The 22,981-nt window shown below is 53.2% G+C and overlaps 1 protein-coding gene across 6 annotated transcripts in view; it reads right to left on the bottom strand.

Annotated features, from left to right (window-relative positions):
• The window catches only part of LOC119445053 (autism susceptibility gene 2 protein homolog), a 194,628-nt gene that overhangs the window by 62,002 nt on the left and 109,645 nt on the right, over nucleotides 1-22,981 (bottom strand). The gene's annotated exons all lie outside the window — the stretch shown is intronic.

The following is a 22,981-nucleotide window of genomic DNA, read 5'->3' as shown; positions in this document are numbered from 1 at the left end:
CTTCCCGTCTGGTTCGACAGGCGTTGTCTTTCCCAGGAGGACAGAGCGAGGTAGGTGCCGCGAGTGTCGACCCACCGCTCTCAACACTCCCTCGAGTGCGGCAAACAAAAGGCGGAAGCAGGAGGGGGTTCGCGAGAGGCGCTCACGAAACAGCATAAACAAGGGGCCCGGCCCCGTTCGCCGAAGAGTGTGACGCGCCGCGTGAGACGAAGCAGGGCGGACGTGCGACGGCGGCTTCCAAGGCTACGCAGCATCAACCAGACAAACGGCGTTGCCGAGGTATAAAATGCTTCATTCTATTTTTTTTTCCCTTGCGCAACAGGTAATCAAGACCAGGGGTGGCTTGCACGAGCATTTAATAACGGAAATAATAACGAATTTAAGAACGCGTTCTTAAAATCGTTATTATTTTCGTTATTAAATGTTCGTGCAAGCCGCCCCAGGACAACTGTTCGGGTTACACAAATTAAAGCGGCAGGAGACTTTTTTAAAAAGGACAACGCAGTTCCTTCGACGTGGACTTGCACTAACTTCGATAGCACTTGCCGCTTCAGTAGTCACCATTTAGAGGCGCACCGGTAGAACTGGCTCAGACGTGCGAATGTGAACGTTAAAATTAACACACGATATCAGAGTCTATTCTCTCGGTATACGCAGGCTAAACTCGCTGCTTTTCAATAAAGAGCCAACTCTCTTTCTCTGGCTCTGTTCCCCAGAAAGGAAATATCACGAACGCCTGAAGAGAGCGGAGAGTACAAGCCCGAGTCTCTCGACGAGTCGCGAAGGCTCGCGCTATCATGAACGCGTACACGGCGGCCCTTCCAGTTCATGAACATATAAAAGACTGCGGCATAAGGCTAAGCGCTGTAAACTCGGTGACCTCGGCAAATTAAACTCAGATCCACTTCCCGCTGCCAACTACAGGTATCAATTTCGGGCGACACTTCCAAAGGGGAACTTAGAAGAGCAGCGCGACAAATGGGATCATTCAGCGTCCTACGCATTGAGCAAAGGGTCCCGACATTCCCTCCCGTCGAGCGACCCGATACTACTACAGGCACGAGCGGGCCGCGTCCAATTGCGAAGCGGCCTCTCTCCAGCGAGACGAGTGGGGTAGCAAACGAAATTTGGCGCCGACATAATGGGACGCGCGCTCCACTCGGAGAAGTTCATTCGCTCCCTGACGCTCGCGCACAAGTATATAGACACACAAATGCGGAGACGGCAGCCCGACAGTTGCAAAACACGCGACGGGACACACGAACCGAGCGAACTGGTACCGTGCCAGAAGCGGGGTGGCTCTTCTCTCACTCGTCGAGGATGGAGTGCTCCGGCACAGGGAGGCGAGACTGAAAGGAATTCGGCCGCGCAGGCTCTCCAGGGCTCAAGCGCGCGCTCTTCTCTGGAGGGTGCACTCGCCCCTGCTCTCGCGTCGGCCGATGAGTGCGGGGACCACTCATCACGTTCGAAGGTCGGCGCTTCGCACTCGTCAACGCCGAGTTTGCCGCACCCATCTGCGGCACCGGCAGCAAAACAACCACCGGCGCTGTCCCGCTGCGTTGCAAAGCCAGTCGTCGACGGCTCTGGTGTCACGCAATCTAAGCTTATACGATGCATCGGCTATCAACTCACAGCAGCTGTTGATAAAAACATGAAACCTCCAGGCGACGCGTATATTCGAACAAATGACGGTCGACATATGATACACCTTTCCCAATTGTCCACTTTCCCAAGTGTCAAGTGCGCTTCTCTGCATATCCCATTTGTCCAATTGAAGGCGGCACCGGTCATGGTTCAAATGAAGACAAAGTGATAGCTCCATATGACAGATCTTGTCTCTTACGCATGATTTCATCCCGAGAGCCGCGTCCACATTTTCCAGGCCACAAGACAGGCAAATGTCATCGTACCCGCTGTTTGACTATACGCCGCAGTTAGTTTGGCAAAATGCATCGCGGGAAAGCTAGCTTTACAGATATGAACTAAGTCCATTCGCGCGCAGAATCAAGCTGCATCTCGAATTCGCAATATGGACTCCACGGTGGTTCGTAATGTGTCTGCGAACTATGGTGAATGAATCCCATATCTCTGCCTGCATGCAGCTCAGGGCCAACTTCACCTTCAACACACTTTCAACACTCCATGAAGCCTTCAATGAACGCCTTAAACCGGCGAGCCTCGTTCCCACTTGTATCAACGGTTACAGAGCGGGAATCACCCTTCGCAGAAAACCGGAGGCAGGTCCCGTTGCTTCATTGGCGAGCGTACGTAACCGCGTGACACACTCATCAGCGACGACTCGCTGCAACCGACTTCTCTTTTCCGCAGCCCATTTTCACGGCAATGAACACCGAGACGGGTGGCAGGGCCGTGCACGCTAAAGAAAGAAAGAAGAAAAAAAAAAAGTGGGGGAAACGTGAAAACGTCTCGCGTGAAAGGAAACCCACTCCCCCCGGACGGCGCGCTCAACTTCCGCGGCGGCAAACGTCCACCACAGCTGCAGCAACAAACCACCAAGGGAAAGCACGTATAAAGGAGGGAAAAGAAAGCCGACCACGCACGCCGCAGATTTACAATGTGCAAAAGCACGCGGCCTTCTTTAAGCGCACGCATGGAAGAGGCGTGCGAGCACTTCGGTTCGTGCCTGGCTCGCGGCTACACGACGTGCACGAGTCGGGCTCGCTCACGAGGCGCGTGCAGGCGTCGCACGCTCGCTCGCACGCAACTGCCACCGCCGACAGCCAGCCATTTCGGCGTCTTTTCTCACCCCGCTCTTCTCCTCCTCCTTCGGTGCGAAGAATATAAAAATTAACGGCACCCCGACTAGCTGCTTTTCAATTCATCGTTGCTATTGCGAACGCTCGCGAGCCAAGCGTGAACAAGGCGCTTGCAATAAAAGTCGCGGGCGAGTGAAAGAGAGAGAGAGAGAGAGAGAGAGAGAGAGAAAAGAACAAGAAAGCGCGCAGAGGTGGCTCATAAATGATTCCCCCTACCTCTTTCCTTTTTTTCAATAACTCACCCGACCGTAGTAGTAGGCCAACTCGTAAGTCCTCTCTCCTTTTCGTGTCTCAGTTAAATGGACTAAAGTATTTCGAGAATCCGAGTGGCGAAACACGACTCAATAGCGCTGCCTATAATGCCCTCGCCTGACAACCAAAATGAATAAAGGATGCACACGAAGACGTGGGGTCGAAAAGATGTGCTAGCATCTCCTTTCATGCGAAGAGATCCGCGCAGGAGAAACAGAGGAGGCCCTGAGGCGAGAGATAGACGTCGCGCTACAAAAGAAAACGTATCGGTGAATTTACGGCCACCGTTTCGTAACACAGCGCGCGGCCTTGCCACAGACGAAACAGAAAGGCCTGCTCGGAGAATTTAATGACCCGGCAGTGCTGACACTTAGTAACGATGCCACTTAAACGTACACGCTTGAATTCACTTACAAGCCAGCTAAGCAGCCACCGTGAAAGAGGAAGAGAACCGTGTATAGGGGCAATAGTGTTCGAACGAGAGATTAATTAAGTCAAGAAGGAATTGTACGTTAAGTATGGATAATTAGAAATGTGAGATAGTACAGGAGCGTTCAAGAAAATGCCACGAAAACGTGACGCTCGTAGAAATTTAAGCGCTACCACGCTTTTCTCCTCGAGCCAAGCTTTATCATTTATTTCAGCTGCAGAGCAGTAACGACGTCCATCGTTAGAACAATGTTCTCGCTCACTTGCCTAAGCTTAGAGAGGAAGGGACCGTTTAGCGCACACCAAGCACGCACCATCTATCTGGCGACATCGTTACCATGTATAGACGACACAAACGAGTGCTGTAGTATTATAGAGGGAGCTACAACCTCGCCTCAACGTAACAAAACAAAGTTTTAAAAATACATAAAAACAACGTTGACAACTTAAGCTCCGAGTTACAGTCTCCGCTGCTGCATCAATAACATCGTAAACAGTCGATAAAAAAAAAGTGTGTGTGTGTGTGTGTGTGTGTGTGTGGGGGGGGGGGGGGGGGGGCTATCGGCCGTAAACTGAGCAGTACAGCGTTCTCGCATACAGTCGCCAGTTCACGATAAGACCGCATCGCGCGATGCAAACGTCTTATTTATGTCGCGGTTATCGTCCCCTTAATAGTTTATCTCCGAGGCAGTTACTGTATACGCAATGAAATGGAAAAAAGAAGATGAGAAGAAGGGGGCCTGTAAGGAAGGACAGAGACACACACAGCAACGAGAGGGGAACCGCGAAGGGAATGGAAAACGACGCGGCTGCGGCCGCGCGAAGTACTATATAGAAGCAGCACGCGGGCGCAAGTTATATATACGCGACGAGACCTCGCGAGAGCGATAAAACCGAGTTTAATAAACGGAAACGAGCAGCCAACAGCTTCTAATAAAGTAATGGGGCTCGCCATGTTTCCGTTCTCCCCATGCCCTACGCAGCCTCTTCGCTATATAGCTGTACTCGTTTGGCCGCCGCGCAGTCGCGAGCGCAGCAAAGCGGCGGCGGCTGAGGCAAACGAGGTCGTTTCTACGTTTACGAGCTCCGCCAATCGTAAAAAGACAGCAAACGGCCCGCCCGGAGAGGCAATAGAGCAGCTTTATACCGGGGCACTGTTGGTGTGGTGGCGGGGTATATAGAAGGGAAGGGCTCCGCCATACCTCCCTCACTCTCCCCGCTGATCATAAAACGCAAACTAGGTTTTGTTTGTTCGTTTTCTTTATTTCTTTTATACCCACAGCACACACGCGTCGCAGCCGCCGCCGCACTTTCCATTCGACACGCGCGGCGACAGAGAAGCCGTTCATTTTCCCAGCGCCGCTGGCGCCAAGCGTCGTCTCTCACCAACACCGGCCAACGACGCATGTGCGGAATATAAACACGTCCAGATGCTGCCGCTGAGACGCACCGGGGCCACCCAACGCCGCGTTTACGTCTCTCTCTCTCGGCTTTGTTTAGGGGTTTAACTTTCTCCATTCGAAACGGCAGTCAAAAAGCCAGCAAACGCCTTCGGCACGGGGCACGAGCGCGTTATGCCAATGCACCGGGCAACCAGCCCGAGGCGGCGCAATAAACCGCTCGCAATAAAACTTACGACCGAATGTACAACGGCGGATGTGTATATATAGTATATAGAGAGAGGAATTCCAGTTGATTATGGTTCAAAGTGCTCGCGCTGCTTGGATTGCTGCCTATACGCTGCAACGTCTAAGTATAGCCACTCGTACCCGCACGGCGATCGGGAGTCTGGTTAAACAGTCCTCGAATGACCCGCGTACGTGTAAGTCCATGTGAAATCCTATGCTTTCAGAGATATACGGCTGTTTAGGTTTAGTGGCAGCGGCACTGCAGGCTGCGGCAGACTTAACGAAGACTTTACTGCCGTAACCCATGCTTCTATCAAACGTGATATCTCGTTTATATGAAGAGCGAGAGAAATAGGAGAAGCATAAGGAAATGCCGGGGAATTAACCGAAAGTTTGCTTACGTGTGTTGGTGGCGTCGATTTTCACGCATCACGGTTATCACGTAGCCTAAGGCCGAACTGCTATAACATTAGTGCGTATTACAAAGCGAAGTCACCGTTCAACTTTTTTCCCCCAGAACCGTTCATTAGAGCTGTACAACCGCCCCAAGGATTCGCGCCACGAAGCTTCGACGACACTTCCAAACGAGATCGCAAGCACAGATAGACGAAATAAAGAATACCATTCGTTGCATAGACTCGTTGCGAGCGTTCGCATACATTCAACGTTACAAAATCAGGCGTACACACAATAATTATTGAAGAGCAAGTAGCAAACAAGCGATCAATCGAAGCCCATGGCAGCCCCCGGAGCGATGGTGCCTTTTGCCGCGCGCTTTTCCGATCAATCATTGTGGGCCCTCGCATATTATATATAAGCTGCTGCAGAAAAGCCAAGCGGACATCCCTTTGTGTATTTAACAACGCCAAGCAATCAGTCTACGAGCCTGCAGATGCTATCTAGTGCCGGGATGCATGACCGAGAGCCTCGGAATCGATTTCTCTGACCTTCCACCGCAGCAAAGTTAACAGTAGCAGCAGGTCCCGATAACCGCATGGGAGCAGGACGCTCCACACGGTAAAGTCAAGGTGGTACGCGCTCGCACGTTCTAAATTGATCGCACGAATCAATCCAAACTATGCATGCATGGTAGCCTAATCACACAGCCGTCCTTCGAAAGGAAAGTCGCCGAGAGAAATCGAGAAGCCCGAGGCATGCATGGAGAAAGAAAGAAAGGAAAGATAAATCGGAGACGGCCGGACGGCAATCTTGGAACGGCGCCGACAGCGGAGCTGCTGAGCGGCGCGAATGCGGCGTGTAGTGCATTCGCGCACACCATATGGCGTGTATAGAGAGAGCAGCGCCGTTGGTAATTGCCCGTCGCTCGAAGAGGACGCGAAATGGAGCGCGACGAACGGCGCGCCGAAAGCCTCCTCTGCTCCTGGCGTGCGTGAACAACACGTATATGCGCGCACGAGCACAAGCAGGTCAGCGAGCCGAGACAACAAGCGCGCGGGGTTCCCGGCTGGCGGCGTCTGCAGCGAGCCGTGAGCGACGAGCCCGGGTAGCCTCGGCTTGCCTGTAACAGCCACCCTCCCCTCCCTCCACCTCCCCAAGGCTATACGGTACAGCACTCATTAACGCCCGCGCGAGGGCTGGCGTTTCCGTCCTTTGACAAAGTGATGAGAGCAAATTGGCCCCAATTAGGTAGGAGTAGCACCATCCGGGTGCTTTGAAGGGAACAGAAAGATTAGCGGGGCAAACATAAGAGAGACAAAAGAAAGATCGGTTCGGCTTCATAGCGCCCCTGTCTGTCCTTCCCCCCGTGTTGCGACAAACAGCCCAACTTCAGACACCACATACAGTCACCGGGCATTTGGAACAGTTCCGGGCTGCATGCAGTTAGGACTACACTCATTGCGTTGTTGTTCTTTCCTCGGTTGGAAATGCTGCGCGTACGCTACCAGTTCTTCAATCGCCTCGTTGCAAACGCCGATAGACTTGCTTCGACGCAATGTAGATAATGGTCAGTGGTCATAAAATTCGAGAATCGTAGCTTCAGTGCCCGGAAATCTCACCCCCGAGAGCGAGCCCCCCGCAGGGTCAGGCCGGGCGCTTTTATAAGTGCAAGCAAATGCACCATATATATAATACACGCAGCGGCGAGCCGCATCCAACGGGCGCCAGCGATTAGCACACTCCAGCACCACTGCCTCTCGGCTATTTCCATGCACACAGTAAGGGAGAGGCGCCAGAGGGAGGAGGGGAGGGACACACACACACAAGCGTAGGCCGAGGTGGGCCCCACCTTGGGAGCCAATTACGCGGGCAATTATCGCCGTCGCGACCGCGGCGATTATCCTCGGACCAACGACGACGGCGGCGGTCGAGACGGCGTCCGGAACCGGGCGGGCGCGCACACAGACACACAGTTACGAAACGTACATGTATAACACACTGGCGAGGTATACGGCCGTAAATCTTGCATGCGCCCGCCCGCAGGAATACGCATACAGGGATCGCGATGGCGCGCCACGGAAATACCGATACACGTGCTCACCCTCATTAAATGCATGCAGCGGTGCACCGTATATATGCACTAGGACTAGCGCACGTAGCCGATGGTGCGTAAGAAGGAACCACGACGGGCTATTAACCATAGTTCATGTCAAATGGTATATACGCTTCGTAAGCCGCGGAGCGGCCGATTCCAAACACCGTAGTTATACGAGCGAGTAGCGCTGCGAATTCGGCGCTTGATGAGCCAAAGGCAGCTTTTAGATTCCAGCGTGCTGCACCGCTTTAGCGAAACGCGGTATATACGACACCGTCATCGAAAGGAGGCGAAGAGGACGAAAGACGCCCGGGGCCACCGCCCTGCGGAATGCGCGCGGTTAGTAGAGGAGATGCCGCGTCGATCGACCCAACCGCAGACCGCAGGGCATCCCTGCAACACTCGAGGCGTGCATTCGTCAGAGAAAGGGAAGTGGGGGGAAAATATATATAACGCGGCATTACGCACACCCCTGCGACACGAGATCCTCTAATGGCCACTAAAATAGCCGGGTGTTAAGTGTTCCGACGGCCATCATCGACCGGTTCTATATTTATACGAAAGCAGTGCGGCGCTCCTCCGATGTATACTCACTCGATCAGGGCACGCAATGGTGCAGTGCAAGTACTTAACGGGCAGCTGACGGGGCGTCGATTTCGGCTGGAAATGGACCCTCCGGAAACTAAAGGGGGGCGGCATCATTTCGCAAGCTCTCCTAAAAAGAGGCGCTTGAAAGCAGGTCGATCGTTCAGTAGAAAGAGCCTATATGCCGAGCGAACTCATCAGCAGCGCAGGGCACAACACAACAAAGTGGAGACGGAGTGGAGCTTCAGTACCACGTACACTAAAGCCTCCATTTGTAAGCGGCTATACAGCCGTACACCATTCTTTCAAGTTTGCGAGCTGCCTTGGGGAACTGAGTTCACCAGCCAGATAGCACGTGCTGAACTGAATAAGCCGCTTTACAGCCACGACAACCATTTGGTTGCAGCCAACCCACTGCAACACTGCCACCAGTACGATAAGCCAACGCACAGTATACTGGCCAGCGCAGCGCAATACCTGCTCTAGAATAGCCCGCGTATCCACGATACTGTTGACATACTGGCGGGCGAGGCAGGCACGTTACCGTCACATTCCTCCTTATCCCATGTACTATTAAGAAACCGTCCCTCGTACGTTGCTCCTGTGCGGGGCCGAGAAGCACGGCGAACGGTCGCGCCATCCACCCCTTATGGAAAAAAACCGAACCACTAATTCGAAGACACCGAAGCGACAGATCGCAGTGTTTGCAACACTGGAGCGCCTCTAAAAGGGGTGAGCTAATTTCCGGTTGCTCTATCTGTCGTACAGCCGTCAACACAGTCCCCGGCAGGTCGGGGGGGTCACAAGAGACCAACTTCTTAAGAGCAAACGCATCTTGTGTAAGATAAGGGACGAGCGCGTGAAGTACGCATCCGGCAGGGCGCGTGCATCGACGACGAGAAAGAAGCATCCAGCCGGGACGAGGGAAAATTTCCACCCCTTTCCCCTCCCCTCTTTTTTCATTTTTTTTTTTCAGCTGCGATACATCTGAGCGTGGAAGGTGCACAAATCTACCGGCTATTCACACTTGGTATACTATAATCCGCGAGACGAGAGATCGCGTACTCCGCCGAGAAATTGACGACGGCGATCCTATCACGGATCGGTGCTAAAGACGTTGCGGATAGGAAAAGAGGGAGGGGGGGGGGGGGGGGGGCTATATACCTATATACCAACGCCGCGAATGCCAAATGAATGCAGGCGCGGCTTATCCTCTTTCCGAGCAGGCATCAAAGGGGTTATCGGGCGTGAGTGAAATACACAAACAGGCGGCCAGGCGGGGACAGAAGAGAGAAACAGCGCGCGCGCTGAATACGCGAAAGGCACGTAAGAGGAAGATCTCGCGACCGCGAGACTTAAGTGCGCGCGCGCGCGCGAGCTAGACGGGCAACGAACGTGGGAGCAATGCCAACGCAGGTCGACACTCGGGCAACGGATGCGCGAGGGCTTGGGTGAAAACCGCGACGCCCGCCGAAGGGCACACGTACATATGCGTGCGCCGTATACGCGTTGCGCCATTTGAATAATATGCACGCGGTGTGGTTTCGTGTACCACGAGGCGCTGCTGCAGTGATGCAACGGCCGAGCTGGCTGCGCGGCACGCCGAACATTCTACAAGATAGAAACGGGTTGTTGGGATCGCGCTAAACGTGGCTTCGAGAGGACCGAGCAGAGGGAGACGCACATTCGCGGTCGAGGAGCCGACGATTTCTGTATGCACGATGCGTGCGCCATTCCTTGTTAGCTATAACTCACACGAGACCCTGAGGGTTAGTTATAGAACAAGTCGCAAGATGCCTCATGCGACCGTGGCCCCTTCGCGCGCAACCAAGCCTTGGTGTGCAGCGGGAATTTACGCAACGTAATGACGGTTCTTCGGCGCTCGGAACGTCTTCAAACACCGGCTGATTAATTCAACGCGCGCGTAAGGTATAAGTTGCCGTGACGCACGAGTTAACGGTTCATTTGTAAGCACAATGGCAAAATTAGAGGAAAGGGCGACGCGCAGCCGTTAACGACGGTGCGAGACGAAGGAGGTTACTAAGAGCTCGTAACTTTAGGCTCATCCAATCTTTAGGCCACCAGACGGAACCTCGTGGGATGAGAGGGCAAGTGAGGGAGAGAAAGCGGCTCAAGTATCTGAACGGCTACGAACGGCACCATAAATAATGCGGCGAAGAGTAGCCGAGTTGTAGACGAGCGAAGAAGATGTGTTCTGGTTCAACGGGCTCCCGTTTTTCTAGGCGTGCAACATATGCAATGAATGTTAACCTGACAGCACAAGAGAGGGAGGGAGAAAAAAAAAAACTGGTAAAACAGGACTCCGCTGCAAAATCACGATCTCGTCACGCAAAATAAAAATAAAAAACGAATACAAGTAACTCGTTATGACGCGTACATACATAGAAATGTATCTATTAAAAAGGTAAGAGAAATATTTTATTAGCACGCCAAACAGCCACTGAGCAAGGTACTCCACAGTACGTACTTTCAGGGTCTCGACAGTCGCGAGAGACAAGAGAGGCGCAAAAGAGACAAACCAACCAGATAGTAGATGAACACCTCGCTGACGAAAGGAGACCGCTCCCCCCCCCCCCCCCCCCCCCCCCGGGATTTCGTTTGAAAATAAATAAAGAATGTGCGCGACATGTGCGGGCCCATCCAGCCCTGCCGAGCAGCAGGGGCGGCACCAGCAAGAATAGCGGCGGCACCGAGCAAGGCCGGGGGCGGCGGCGGCGCGTTCCGCGAGAGGTGCCGATATCTATCTGCGCTGCAGCGAGTCGGCGGCGCCGCGGTCATTACAAGCAAGGCACGCGCGCTCGCGCACGGCAGGCGAGGCAAGGGGGGTGGGCGGCCCGAGGAACGTGCCCGGGAAACCGGATAAACCTTCGGGGTCGGGCCCGCTTTCTTTCATAGAGCCCCCCAGCCCGACCGCGACTCGTCGCGCATCTCCTCTTCTCGCCTGCTCCTCCTCTGCGAGCCCCTTGCAACGCCACGGCACGCACACGCGGGCGACACAGGGCACGTCGTCATCCCAGCGAGACCAGAGCGGGGCCCTGTTCTCGCGGCTGCCACTGTTCACCCCTCCTCCTCTCCGTGCTATAACAGCCGGGCATCGAGGTGCATGCAGGCAGTGCCTCACGTTTCTTTTCCTCCCGATGTGCACCGCGTTTTTCGCGCCAGAGCGAGCGGGACACTTTTGCACCACGACACGGAGCGGTGCCCCACGGGGCGGCTGGCTGCAGGGCTCGTCTGCTCAGTGCGAAGTCGCGGGTCCCATTCGAGCAGTCCGATGTGGCCGAAATGCACCACGCCTGAGAACTTATCATACTCAAGTGCATGCTAAGGGACTTGGGGTGCACAAAATATCGACGGCTTCTCTCGTGTTGGACAGGAGTTGCTTTTTGGGTCGTGGAACACTAACGAAAGTATAGCACGCGGCTGCGCCAACGTATGTTGTTCCCTCTGGAAGTATTCCAACTTCAGCGCCTTACATCGAAGATTGTATTCGTGCACAAGATGAAGCAAAGGAAGAAGAAAGGTCGTTGATAGGGACCGGCACTGCTGGTTCAAAAAAGAGGCCCATCATGTCTGAAATACAACAAGAATTTGGGGAAAGCGTGGTCTTTTGCTTCTTTTGGCCAAATGCCGCTACCTGCTTGTAAATATAATTGTACATAGCCTTACGAAACACGTAACAATATAGCGAAAACGCACCTGAGACACGTCAAGAATAAGCGTGTCAAGATATTCACTGAACCAAAGCACACCACTGTGTACGGAGATCAGCGCGAACGGCGTCGCTCAAACAGATGTGAGCCATGACTTCCACAAGGACGATGTCCATATCATAAATTAATTGCACTGATTCGCCAGCATCGACGCTTACCGTTATTTGTCTTTATTACACATATGAGGCCACAGGTAATACCGTGCCTCTGAAGCAGTTAATAAGAGAATACGTCAAAAACTGGCCACTTCTCCCATCGTCCACTGGCTGGGATCGAAAGAGTATGCGCTCCGTCGACAACCGCCGAGCACTGCCGTCGCAAACCAGGATGCGTCTTCTCTCGCGAGAAACTCGGCACTCCTGCTGCCAGACCCGTGCTCAAACAAAGAAAACCAGAAAAACTGCGCCAGGACAAAACGAAAAAAGGGACGGGTTGCTCCTCCTCCTTCCCAAGTAAAGACATCGAACAAGATCTCGAGCCCACGCGCGAGCGTGCGTGGCAGCAGAAAGGAAGGGCACCCGACCGGAGAGAGACGGACGTGTGCGCTACCTGCACGCAGACACCCCCCGCCGCGGCACCTTAGGGCCCCCTAATCTAATCGCGGCGCCCCCTACCGACAGCGAGCGTGCCTTGTTAACGAACTCCGGGCTCCGCGCACACCCTTCGTCTCCCGATCCTCCGCGCCCGAGTGCCTCGCCTCCCCTCACAGCACGTTTTCGCGGCGAAGCGGAAGCTTCGCTTTATTATTGCTGCCGGCGCCTGGCTTCGCCTCCCCCTCTCTTCTTCCTTCCTCTTCTACGCCAGCGCTGCCTCTCCGGCTCGCCGAACGCGCCCCACTCCCACCCGGCACATCCCGTTCGGAACGCTCCGTTTTTATTACGTTCGATACGCTGTAACGAGCTGTGGCGGAGGGTGAACGCGGGAAAGGCTCCTGAACGCTGTGCTCGCCTTCGCCGTAGAGCCTAGCCGGGGCCAACGGAAGAAGAGCACCGTGATAGGGCTAAGGCAGCGCACGTTGTGGAAGGCAGAGAGAGAAAGAGTAGAAACCAGTCATAGAGATGCATCTAAATAAAGCGGTACACACGGTTGAGAGAAGAAGCAAACGGCATCAGCGGCAATAAGTATACACGGCCGCTCGCTTCGCTTGCCAAGGGTACGCGCGCTCCTCAAAACAAAATTACCGCACGCAAGAGAACGGCGAAGAGGAAAGCAGAGGGAGCGCCACAGCGAACAGGGGTAACGAAAAGAGGGCTGGTGCGCGTTTGCGATCAGCCTTTTATATATTCAGAGCGCGCGCGAGGGGGGGGGGGGGGGGGGGGGTTACGCGCTCGCGACGAGATTCAAAACGAGGTGGGGGCGAACAAGACCCAGGAGAGAAAGAGAAGAAAAAGATGAACACGGTGAGAACGAAGAGAAAGGAGGATCGAAACCCAGGAGGTGGTCGAGGAAAGCTGGAGCCAGCGGGCGAGGCCTAAGTGGAGGGAATACAAGGGAAAGGCAGAAGCTGGTATATTGGATTATCGACGAGCGACTTATCGGATTAAAACTCCTTACGGGGAAATCTTTCTGGCGACTTCTTCGGGCCCCGTGCCTCTTCCGTCGTCGTCACTACCCCGCCCTTCTCGGCACTCAACCCATCCTGCTCTTGTTCTCTCCCCCCCCCTCCCTTTTTTTTTTTTCCTCCTTCGATGCTTCTTATTTATTTTTGCAGGCATGCACCGCTCTTCGATTTCCCCCGTTCATCTTATCTTTACGCGCCCCGCTGAGTAGCGCAGCAAGCGAGTCGGACGGGAGCAGGTCGATAAGACTAACTAAAATGAAAAGCGATAAGGAAACAGAAATAAATAAACGGAGGATAACGGGGCACGCGATGAACAGGGGAGGACGACGGCCCGAGTTTGCTTTCTTTCTTTCTTTCTTCCCACCCCCGCCACCTCCATCCTTTCTTGCTTCTTCTTAATCTGATAGATCTCCGCACGAGTGGATGCGCGATTTGCAAATCTGTTCGGCAAAGAGGTAATATAAGAAGCTGACAAAAGGAAACAGAACAGATTGAAAAGCCGGTACGCGCGAGAGCTTCAGCGCGTGTGTTTATCTTCGGCATGCATGCACGACGTACCCTAGAAAAAGGTAAGGGAGAAAGGGCGGATGGGAACGTGTTTGAAGAAGAATAATTGCGAGGTGAAGCAGCCACTTCCAGTGCTTAGCGCTTTGCTTTACACTTTTTGACGCTGTACGATGTATTAAAAAAAAAAAAAAGCTTTCTCGCTTCCCCATCGGACGCAGACGAGTGTTAGCATTCTCGTCCCACCGCCAGACTGCGCGATGAAGTAAGTTACAGAAAGAAGCGACAAATAACAAGAGAGCTGGGGGGAAAGAGAGAGAGAGCGCAGACAGACGGCAGCCTCGCCGGAGAATCTATTTAAACAGGATTACGCGAGTCGAGTGGAGTGCCGCGGGGCTTAAGGGATTAACGGATAGGGGCCACTCGCGCGATAAACAGCAATTAGGCAGGCAAACCACGCGGCGAGGGCGTAATAAAAGCGACGGAGAAAAAAAAAAAAAAGCCCAAAGACAAGCAGATCAAGCGACACAAACCCACTTTAGTATTCAAGCAAAGCGGCTGCTCGTCAAAGAAAGAAAGAAAGAAAGGCTGATTAGTTCAGCCGGTCGGGGGTAAATAGCAGCAAGAACATGGGCGTTACACGCGGCGCACGTAGCGTGTACGGAACGTGACACGAAATCCGCAATAAGGGGGCACGAAACCGCAGGTTTTAGCGAGTGGAGGGGGAAGCAGAATAAAGTTATCGCGTCTTCGTTTTGCGACGAAGACGTTCGTTTCGTGTGCACAATACTTTTTTTCTTCTTTTTTGCTCGTTTCGCCGTTTTGAGAAGTCGTAAAAAGAAAACGAACGGCCGCGATAGGCATCGCGTTACACCATAGCGTTTAAGAGTGCGCCGTCGTGAACGAGGCGATGTATATATGTAGGCCGTCGAGATCGCACGAAGAGATGTCTCGATCAGTTGCGAATTGGAATCGGTTTTTTTACACTCAATTTCATTCCCTTCCATCTTTCTTTTCCCTCGTTTACCCCGTTTACATCGATTACAGATCGGCCCGTGAACTGCAATTCTCGAACGCCGATTGGTATATAGAGAGACGAGATAAAGAAGGGCAAGACGGGCGGCACTCTCGCGACAGGCCATCGTTCAACTAACCGTCAATAATCAGTATAGGCACCGCGATAAAAAGAAAAAAGTATAAGAAAGCGGTTAGTAGGCGAAACGGGCCGCATTGGCAATGCGGCGAACATTGCATGATCGATGGACGTTCGAGAGGAAAAATCTGTAATCTGACACCCGCTCGGGTAATAGTCGAGTCACGCCACTTACGCACGAGCGCTCCACACCCTGCAACGAAGGTGAAACCGGGCGACAGGTATAGGAAAGAAGGGTGCGGTCGGAACAGAAACGAATCGAGCCGGTCGCAATGTATGTCACGCCCCAGAAGAGCAAGAACACTCATTTAATTACACCCGCGACGCTTTTACCTTTTTCTTTTACTCTGTGTCTTTCTCTTCCACGATTTTTCCCGTCCACTTGCCCTAGATATACCACATAGATACATAGATGGATAAATTGCGACGAAAGTTACAACACGCGGATAGGCACAGACAGAGACACACCTGTAGTGCCGCGTACTGTAAAGATTCCTTCGTGGGAGGCCTCGCTCGCCGAGAGAGTATCTTATACATTCATGCACGCCGTTCGAGTCACAACGACGCGCACGCTATACGCCCGGTTCCGATACCGCAAAGGCAAGACAGATGAAGGGCCACGCCTAACGCCACTGTGGCGCCGTGGCCCGGCTTGGCTCGCTTAGAGGGCACGCCTATAGTGTCCCGTTGCTGACCCGCTCCGCGTCTCTCTTTTCGAATGCTTGTCCGTTTATTCATCTCGCCCCATCCTGGCCATTACTACTTCCCTCTCATCTTGCCTCGCTTTGCCTCAAAGTGGACGGCGATCTCGAGAGGGAAAAAAGATAGCGGGGAAGGGGAGGAGGGGGGTAGTAGGTAGGGAGGGGGTCGATAAATCGAACCGAGGGGGCCAACGGCAAAACAAGACTCGCGCAAACAGATAAGAAGGAGCTATGCCGCTGCCGCAATTAGCCTCGGAGTTAATAAGCGAGCCGGGGACACATTGAGGCTGCTTGGTGACCACGTATACCGATCGAGCTTGAAGAAAAAGCAGCAGCACGAGCTGAACCTGAAATGCGACCAAAGATCGAATGCGGACATGTAAGTCCACGCTAAGCCCCTCCCTCTAATTTCCCAGTTAGTCAACTTTCCAAAGGGGCGACAGCTTAGGAGCGTATAGCGGGGAGCGCACGCGCAGAAAGAGGGGCAATAGGGTCTTGTAACAGACACGCGTTAATTAGCGCTCCGCGAAGTAGGGGCGTATCTCTGCGCCAAATCGAAGGCACGTAGTTAGACCAGCTGGTATGCTACAGAACAACCTGCGCGTGCTACCGACTAGCCACGATATAACTCCGAGTCGTCAAGTCCAGAGAAGAATGGAAAGAAGGAACATTCTTCTTTCGAAGACAATCGACCGCTATCACCGGTTCGAGAGCGAAGGGATAAAGGCGAGGCCGGCCATTCAGGAGAGAATTGCCACAGTCTCAGATTACACATACTACCCGAGCCACTCCTCGGGCCATTTCCAACCCAACTTTCGCGAGATTAAACGCGCAACACCGACAAAAGCGGGAAGAAAGAAATGAGCGCGACGCTTGCGAAGGCGGGTTCCAGAATTCGCCGACGCTGCAGTTCGCGAGCCGGGGGGACTCTTTGCAATGCCACAAGATCGGCGCAGCGCAGAGAATCCGCAGAGGATGCGCAAATACCCAGACAAGCAATGCCAGCCTCTCGCCGAAATCGGTCGCCTCCTTTTTCCTTGCCTCGGGTCGGTATTGCCAGGCACGCCGGCGTGCCTCCAGACCCGAAACGCTCGGCGGCACAGGCGCTACGCGCGCGGGCCAGCGAACCTGTCACGCGACGCATTGGAAGTCGCAAAGAGAACGCTCTTGCCTGGCCGAAAACACACCGCTACACACGCTTTGCACGAGTACAGAAGCGAAGTACTAAAAAAGAAAAGCTGAAATGGTGGAAAAAGAACAAGGATAGAGAAAAAGTAGACAAACACGCGAAGAGCTTCCGTGCCTACTGAACATGCACGGAGAAGACAAGAAAGAAAAGGCGAGAACGCAGATGGAAGGTTGGGGACGAAGGAAAAGGCGGGGGCGGCAAGAGGAGGACGAGCAGGAGGTGTGTGTCACAGCCAGATCCGGCAGCGTGCTTGTCCATCCGAGCCGGCTGCGGCAGCAGCAGCATGCCGCACAAGCAAGCACACAACACGCAGCGAGCGAGCGCGCACACGTCGGGGGCAACGGAGCGCGAAGCGGAACGCGTTTCACCCTCGGCGGCTTCCTCGCGGCGGCCGAGCGTGGAGCGGCACAACACGGAGCGAAGCGAGGGAGCTCCCCACTATATTTCGGCGCTAGCGCGCGCACGGGCGGGGTAAGTAATCGAGAAAGAAACGAAAAAAAGAAAACAGGTTATAAGATCACACCCCCGCAGGGCTGGCGGTGGGTTCGACGCATTCTTGGCGGCGAGGAGCAGCGCTCGAGTGACGCGCTTACGAAGCGCGGTTTTATACAAGCACGGGCGGGAAGGCCCAGACTGGGTGCGAGCCTCAAGCTCGGCGCTTTCACTGCCTGGCTTCGAGACCCGCCGCCGCCAGCATCATCATCCCCTCTAACCGGCCTCCGGCGAGAGCGGCAGCTCGGGAAGCGTTCCACGGATGGGCGAGCCGTGAGGTCACCCAATTAAGCCGGGCACGCAGTCACCGGGGCGTGGAGGCAGCGGCAGCCGCTGTGCACACGCCGAGCTGCAGATCGGCGACGGACCACTGCCCCGCCGAACGCGCGCCCCTGATTCGCTTCGAGCGTGCCGCAGCGCGGTGACATAGCGTCGGGTTCACGCTGAAAGCAGGCAGCTTTTGTCGTTGAACGGAGAAGGACGACTAAAGAATGTATACTGTCCTCCAGATTATGACCGTCTCTATAGCTTTAGGTCGATACGATCCGCTTGCGCGTTTCTCGATTACTTCAGAGAGTGCTGCACTTATATCTAACACTAGTGCACACCAATTGTGGCACCATCTGCGCATCGCCATTCGTTTTGCACGGTGCACGCCGAATTCCAGTGCTGAACGTGAATTCTTCTTGCGCTTGCGGAGTATACAGCAGAGCTCGTACTCCTGGGCCGAACACATTTTCTGATACTTGGAAGACTCGTTGAAGCTTCGTGCGTACAGTAAAGGCTTCGTGCGTACGGTAAAGGCTCTCATCAATGCCTATACTCGAAAGTAATATATCCCCATAAGTGATCGATCCACTAGTTTCGTGGAGGAACTGCCGGGTCGTTTGGAACGAACGTGAACCGCAGTGAACCGGTTCACGAATTAAGTACAGGGCCAATCGAAAGGTTATTTTGTCGTGCAAGTCACATAGGAATGACGCCGTTGGCTACAGTCTCTTGTGCGTTCTACTGTAATACCGCAGGCAATGAACGCATAGTCTGCGAAACGGAACTGCAAGGAGCTATCTTACGACACAGTCGCACCATATCAATTTAGAAATACGATAGCGGGAGTTATCTGTGTTCACACCCACCTGGAGATACACACCCGAACCGCCACTATCCGCTATCAACACGGGTTTTCCGCCTCCCTTTGTCACGGTGTAGAGGGAAAAAGCAGGCGCGGAGCTTTAAGAGGCATGTCAAACGGCGTAATGCGGCGATTGAACAACCTAGCGTGGAATGTTCCTACACGAACGTGACTAACGAAGGCGTACAAATTAATGCGATAATAAATATGCCAGTAAAACTTGAGGCTTAACAAAAAAAACCATTCACCGTCTGCCTACAAAAAGTGTGACAACCTGTCAGGCGACTTCATCAGGCAAGGCAGCCTTCAAATATGTGTATCTATCCTCGTTGAAAAACAAAAGGAAACATTTGGAGGATAAAGCTAGACTCTCGCGAAATAGAATCGCAAGTCGTTAATTAACTTAGAATCAAGAAAACATACGGAAACAGATAGGAAAGGGAGAGACAGGCAGAGCAAGTGATACTCGTTCGCGGTTTAAACGGTCTCGCAACACTTGCACATGGCAGGTGCAACTGTATTTTGCATGTGCAACTCGATTGGCAGGCGTAGGACATGATGACCTATACGCCAGCCATTCGAGCACCGCACGCCCGGAAGCCGCTGCTCAGTTTCCACGGCCCTCTTCGGGCATTCAGGGGGAAACTTGAAAGAAAACCGGTGATCCGTGAGAAATGTTATACAGCTAACAAACAATGCAAAATATTTGTTACACAACTCTCATTACGCTTGCCATCTAGAACGCATGCCAAACGTTACTGAGTGCCCCCCCCCCCCCCCCGCTTTTTTTTTTTTTCCGGACTACACGTTAGTTCATCGCCCTTTCTGTGCTGAGAAACGAATGACTCAGCACAGGAATGACATAGTCTTTACCGAGTTCTTCGAAGAACTACAGCAGGTTTAGAGTCGACCCCACGAGATGACGTCACAGCCATCGCATGGGGGATGGAGGCGAGAAAAACGCAAGAAACGGCTGGCACAGCTGGAGGCTTCACACTGAGGAGAAGCATCGTTATCCGTTGGAAATAAATCAAGGACACCGATGACACGTAGTAGTGCGGCAAGTCGTGCTACAATGCCTACATCGGAAAGCCGGGGCGGCATCAACAGCGCCTGCAGCTTGCGGGAAAACCGCGGGCAGCGCGAACAGAGAAATTTCCCCCGACCTGCGCCATTTTGATACCGAGCCGGGGAAGGCCGCGACCGGGAAAGCTCGCCAACGCCACGCACGGACGCACGCGCACACGCACGCACACAAGCCGCGTGCGGGACAGGGCGCAGCAGCGTTGACGCAGGTACGATAAGCACGCTCCGCGAAGCGCTATATAGCTGGATACACGCGTTGCTCGGTGAAAAAAAAAGAAAACGCGCATGCAAAAAAGAAAGAAGACCGCGCTGCAATCCAGCCGGCGAACACCGGCGCAGAGTGCGTGCAATCAGGACATGCAACGCTCGCTTATCGTCATTCGCGGCAGCGACCGCCGGAACGGACTCCGCAAGTGCATAAGAGCTGCAAAGAGCAGCTCCTTATCTCGGTCGGGAGAGATGACGGTGGTGAGGAGAAGAAGAGGGGCCTCTTTCGGTACTCCTCGATATCTCTCTCTCTCTCTTCAGCCACACAAGTACAGCCGCTGCAGCCACGGAGAGAGAGAGAGAGGCTTAGGGAAAAGAGGGAGAGAGGGGAGGGGTGTTGTCAGCTGTTGAAACAGCGACACACACACTCACACGGCGAGAGAGCGGCCCAAGAGTCAACGAGCCTCTCGAGAGCGCTGTTTGGCCAGAACAATGAGCCCGGCAAAAGGGCTCTCAGCAGCGAACACAGGAGCAGACGCCGATAAGTCGGCCACTCGAGGGGCGGCAGCAGCAGAGCAACACCAGCCGCGCAGAGAGCATGACATGCCCGTTGTCAGCGGGCCCTGGAGAGCGCCCAGAGCTCCCGAGTGTAGATAACGAGTGGCAAACGCCCCACGGGGACACGCCCGCTGGCATGGAGCGACAGCACTACAGCGAGCGGCCGCTGCTATGTAGACCGATGTTATCGGTCTACATATACCTGTACGCCCTTCGATCACGTACAGCATAATAATACGTGTACGCATCTTGAATAAAAACAAGGGCGAATAGAGAATACCCAAAGTGGAGTAGAAAGCACGACCTCCTTGTGTATTCTATGTTCGCAACGCTTTCCTCCGCAATGCAAACCCCTGACTCGCGCAATTTCCAATGCCTTTTCACGTATATAGTAGGTGTACAATAATATATATATATATATATATATATATATATATATATATAATGAAATACAAGTATATCGACAATAAAGTTAAAATAAACACCTAACTCGTAATAATGCCGATGTAACACTTGAACACATCTTCAACTTAGCTAGAATAAATGTGGCTGACATGACGTTCAAGGCATCCTGGTATGACAAATAACACACCCCAGCTTAGTTTACGGGTGTTCCCTTCAAGTGAACTACACGGTACATTCCTGCTTGGCCCGGTAGAGTCGCAGGAACGCTTCGTTAAGGCTCATTCACACTATGCCGACACGACACCGACTTTGGTCTGCCGACTGTTGGCGACCGCAGTTTACCAGCATGCCACGTAAAACCCGGGACGGTAGACAAATAAAGTTTGTCTTTAAAATAGGAACATATCGATAAGCGACACCGGAGTAGCTAGCGCAATGAAGTGTAAGCTGTCGGCCTCCACGCGTGACATCACAGTTCGAAACGTGAATTCCTTCTGTTATCTCGGTGATGCCGCCCCGTGCGGAAAGGAAAAGAGTGTTTCGCCTTCAGGACTGCTGCAACCCACAGCTGTATAACACTATCTGCCTCGCGCATGGCCTCGCATAAGTTGTCACAAGCTAGCGAGAAGCCGCTAAAGCGAAATGTGTTCGTATACGCTGCCAAGTGTCCAAAGGTGCAGATTTCTGGGGTGCGATCGCGCAAACAGCTCGCTTTCCGCACGTTCGGTTTGAGTGCTACGTCACAAAGTGGGAAAGCTGCGGTACCGCCCCGCTGTCTCTGACGGCCGCTGACGCAATCGCAATTCTGACCGATCACGAGAAGACGAGCGAAGGAACGGAAAAGCGAGCTGAAAAGCGAACCGTCGGGCGGCGACGGCTGCTGCAGATGGAATCCGCGACTCATCTTTGTCCTAATAATATACGTCATCAAACGATACGATAGCCGCCCACAACAGCAAGCAACTGATCCACAGTTCAGATACATCGCCGCTTAGCGTCTTTACGAGCGCCCGAATGTGCGAGTGTCACACAGACTCACGAATCAAAATGAACTTGGCGAAATAAATACAGCTCGAAATTGTTTACAACAACCCACAAACGTCTTCATATTACCGCGTGGTGTAGTGTGCACGTTCGATCACGCTCGAGACCCAGGGTATATAATTCTTGGCTTAATATTCTGATTATTGCGCTACTGCAATTTTGCCGCACTTATCTTTCTATGCCGTCCGCTTTTTGACCAAAACTCTGTTGTGGGTATATATGTGCCAATGTCTATAGAACAATCACCATCAGGAACAACCGATACTTCCGGAAACGCTGACTCAGCTGCTTCTGACAAATACCGCTATAGTTCGCTTCCACATACGTGACAATATAGTTTACGCGAAGCTGTCGAAGTAGTTTACAAAACTCGCAGGATAGCTTCATCGCAAAAAAAAAAGAAAAAAGAAAAAAGCAAGCCACAGATGAACAGGTGCGGCAGATGACTTAAAGAAAATGAGAGGCTGAAAGAAAACGGGCTTCGCACCTGCTCGCAGTCGTAAAATTCAATTTTACGTCGCATCGTGACACGCAGCGCTTTACGGACAAGAAAGTATACGCCAGATTTCCATACTGCCCACACAAATGCGTCGACAACGAGGGAGAAATCTCTAAGAAAACGAGAATGAAGAGCCGCAAGAAATAAAATAATAAAGATATTGCGCGGTCTCGCGCAATGGGCGCAAGTACACACAACCACATATAAGCACGTACTCCCTCCCTCTCTGCATTTATAAGCGCACGTTCTGCTACCACGCCGCTTAACGCTCGTAGACTTGGGCCAACGGGATGCATCTCAAGTGGAGCCTCTCTCCCTGCATGACGAAAACGCCGGTCATGACAGCCGGAGTGCAACGCCAGAAGGCTCTCAAACCAACGCAAAATGTCTTGTTTCAACAAATACGCACAACTCGATAACAGGATATATTGGTCTCGCACCGGCTGCACACTAGCTTTTCTTATAAACTGTTTTCAGCTCACACGAGTCCAAAGCTTCCCTTTCTACGCGCTCAGCCCCGACCGGGCATCCTATAAGTCCGCGATACACGACGC

This window comes from Dermacentor silvarum, chromosome 3 (assembly GCF_013339745.2).
Source record: "Dermacentor silvarum isolate Dsil-2018 chromosome 3, BIME_Dsil_1.4, whole genome shotgun sequence".
In the NCBI taxonomy this organism is placed as follows: Eukaryota; Metazoa; Arthropoda; class Arachnida; order Ixodida; family Ixodidae; genus Dermacentor; species Dermacentor silvarum.
This window is presented reverse-complemented; position numbering and strand designations above follow the sequence as displayed.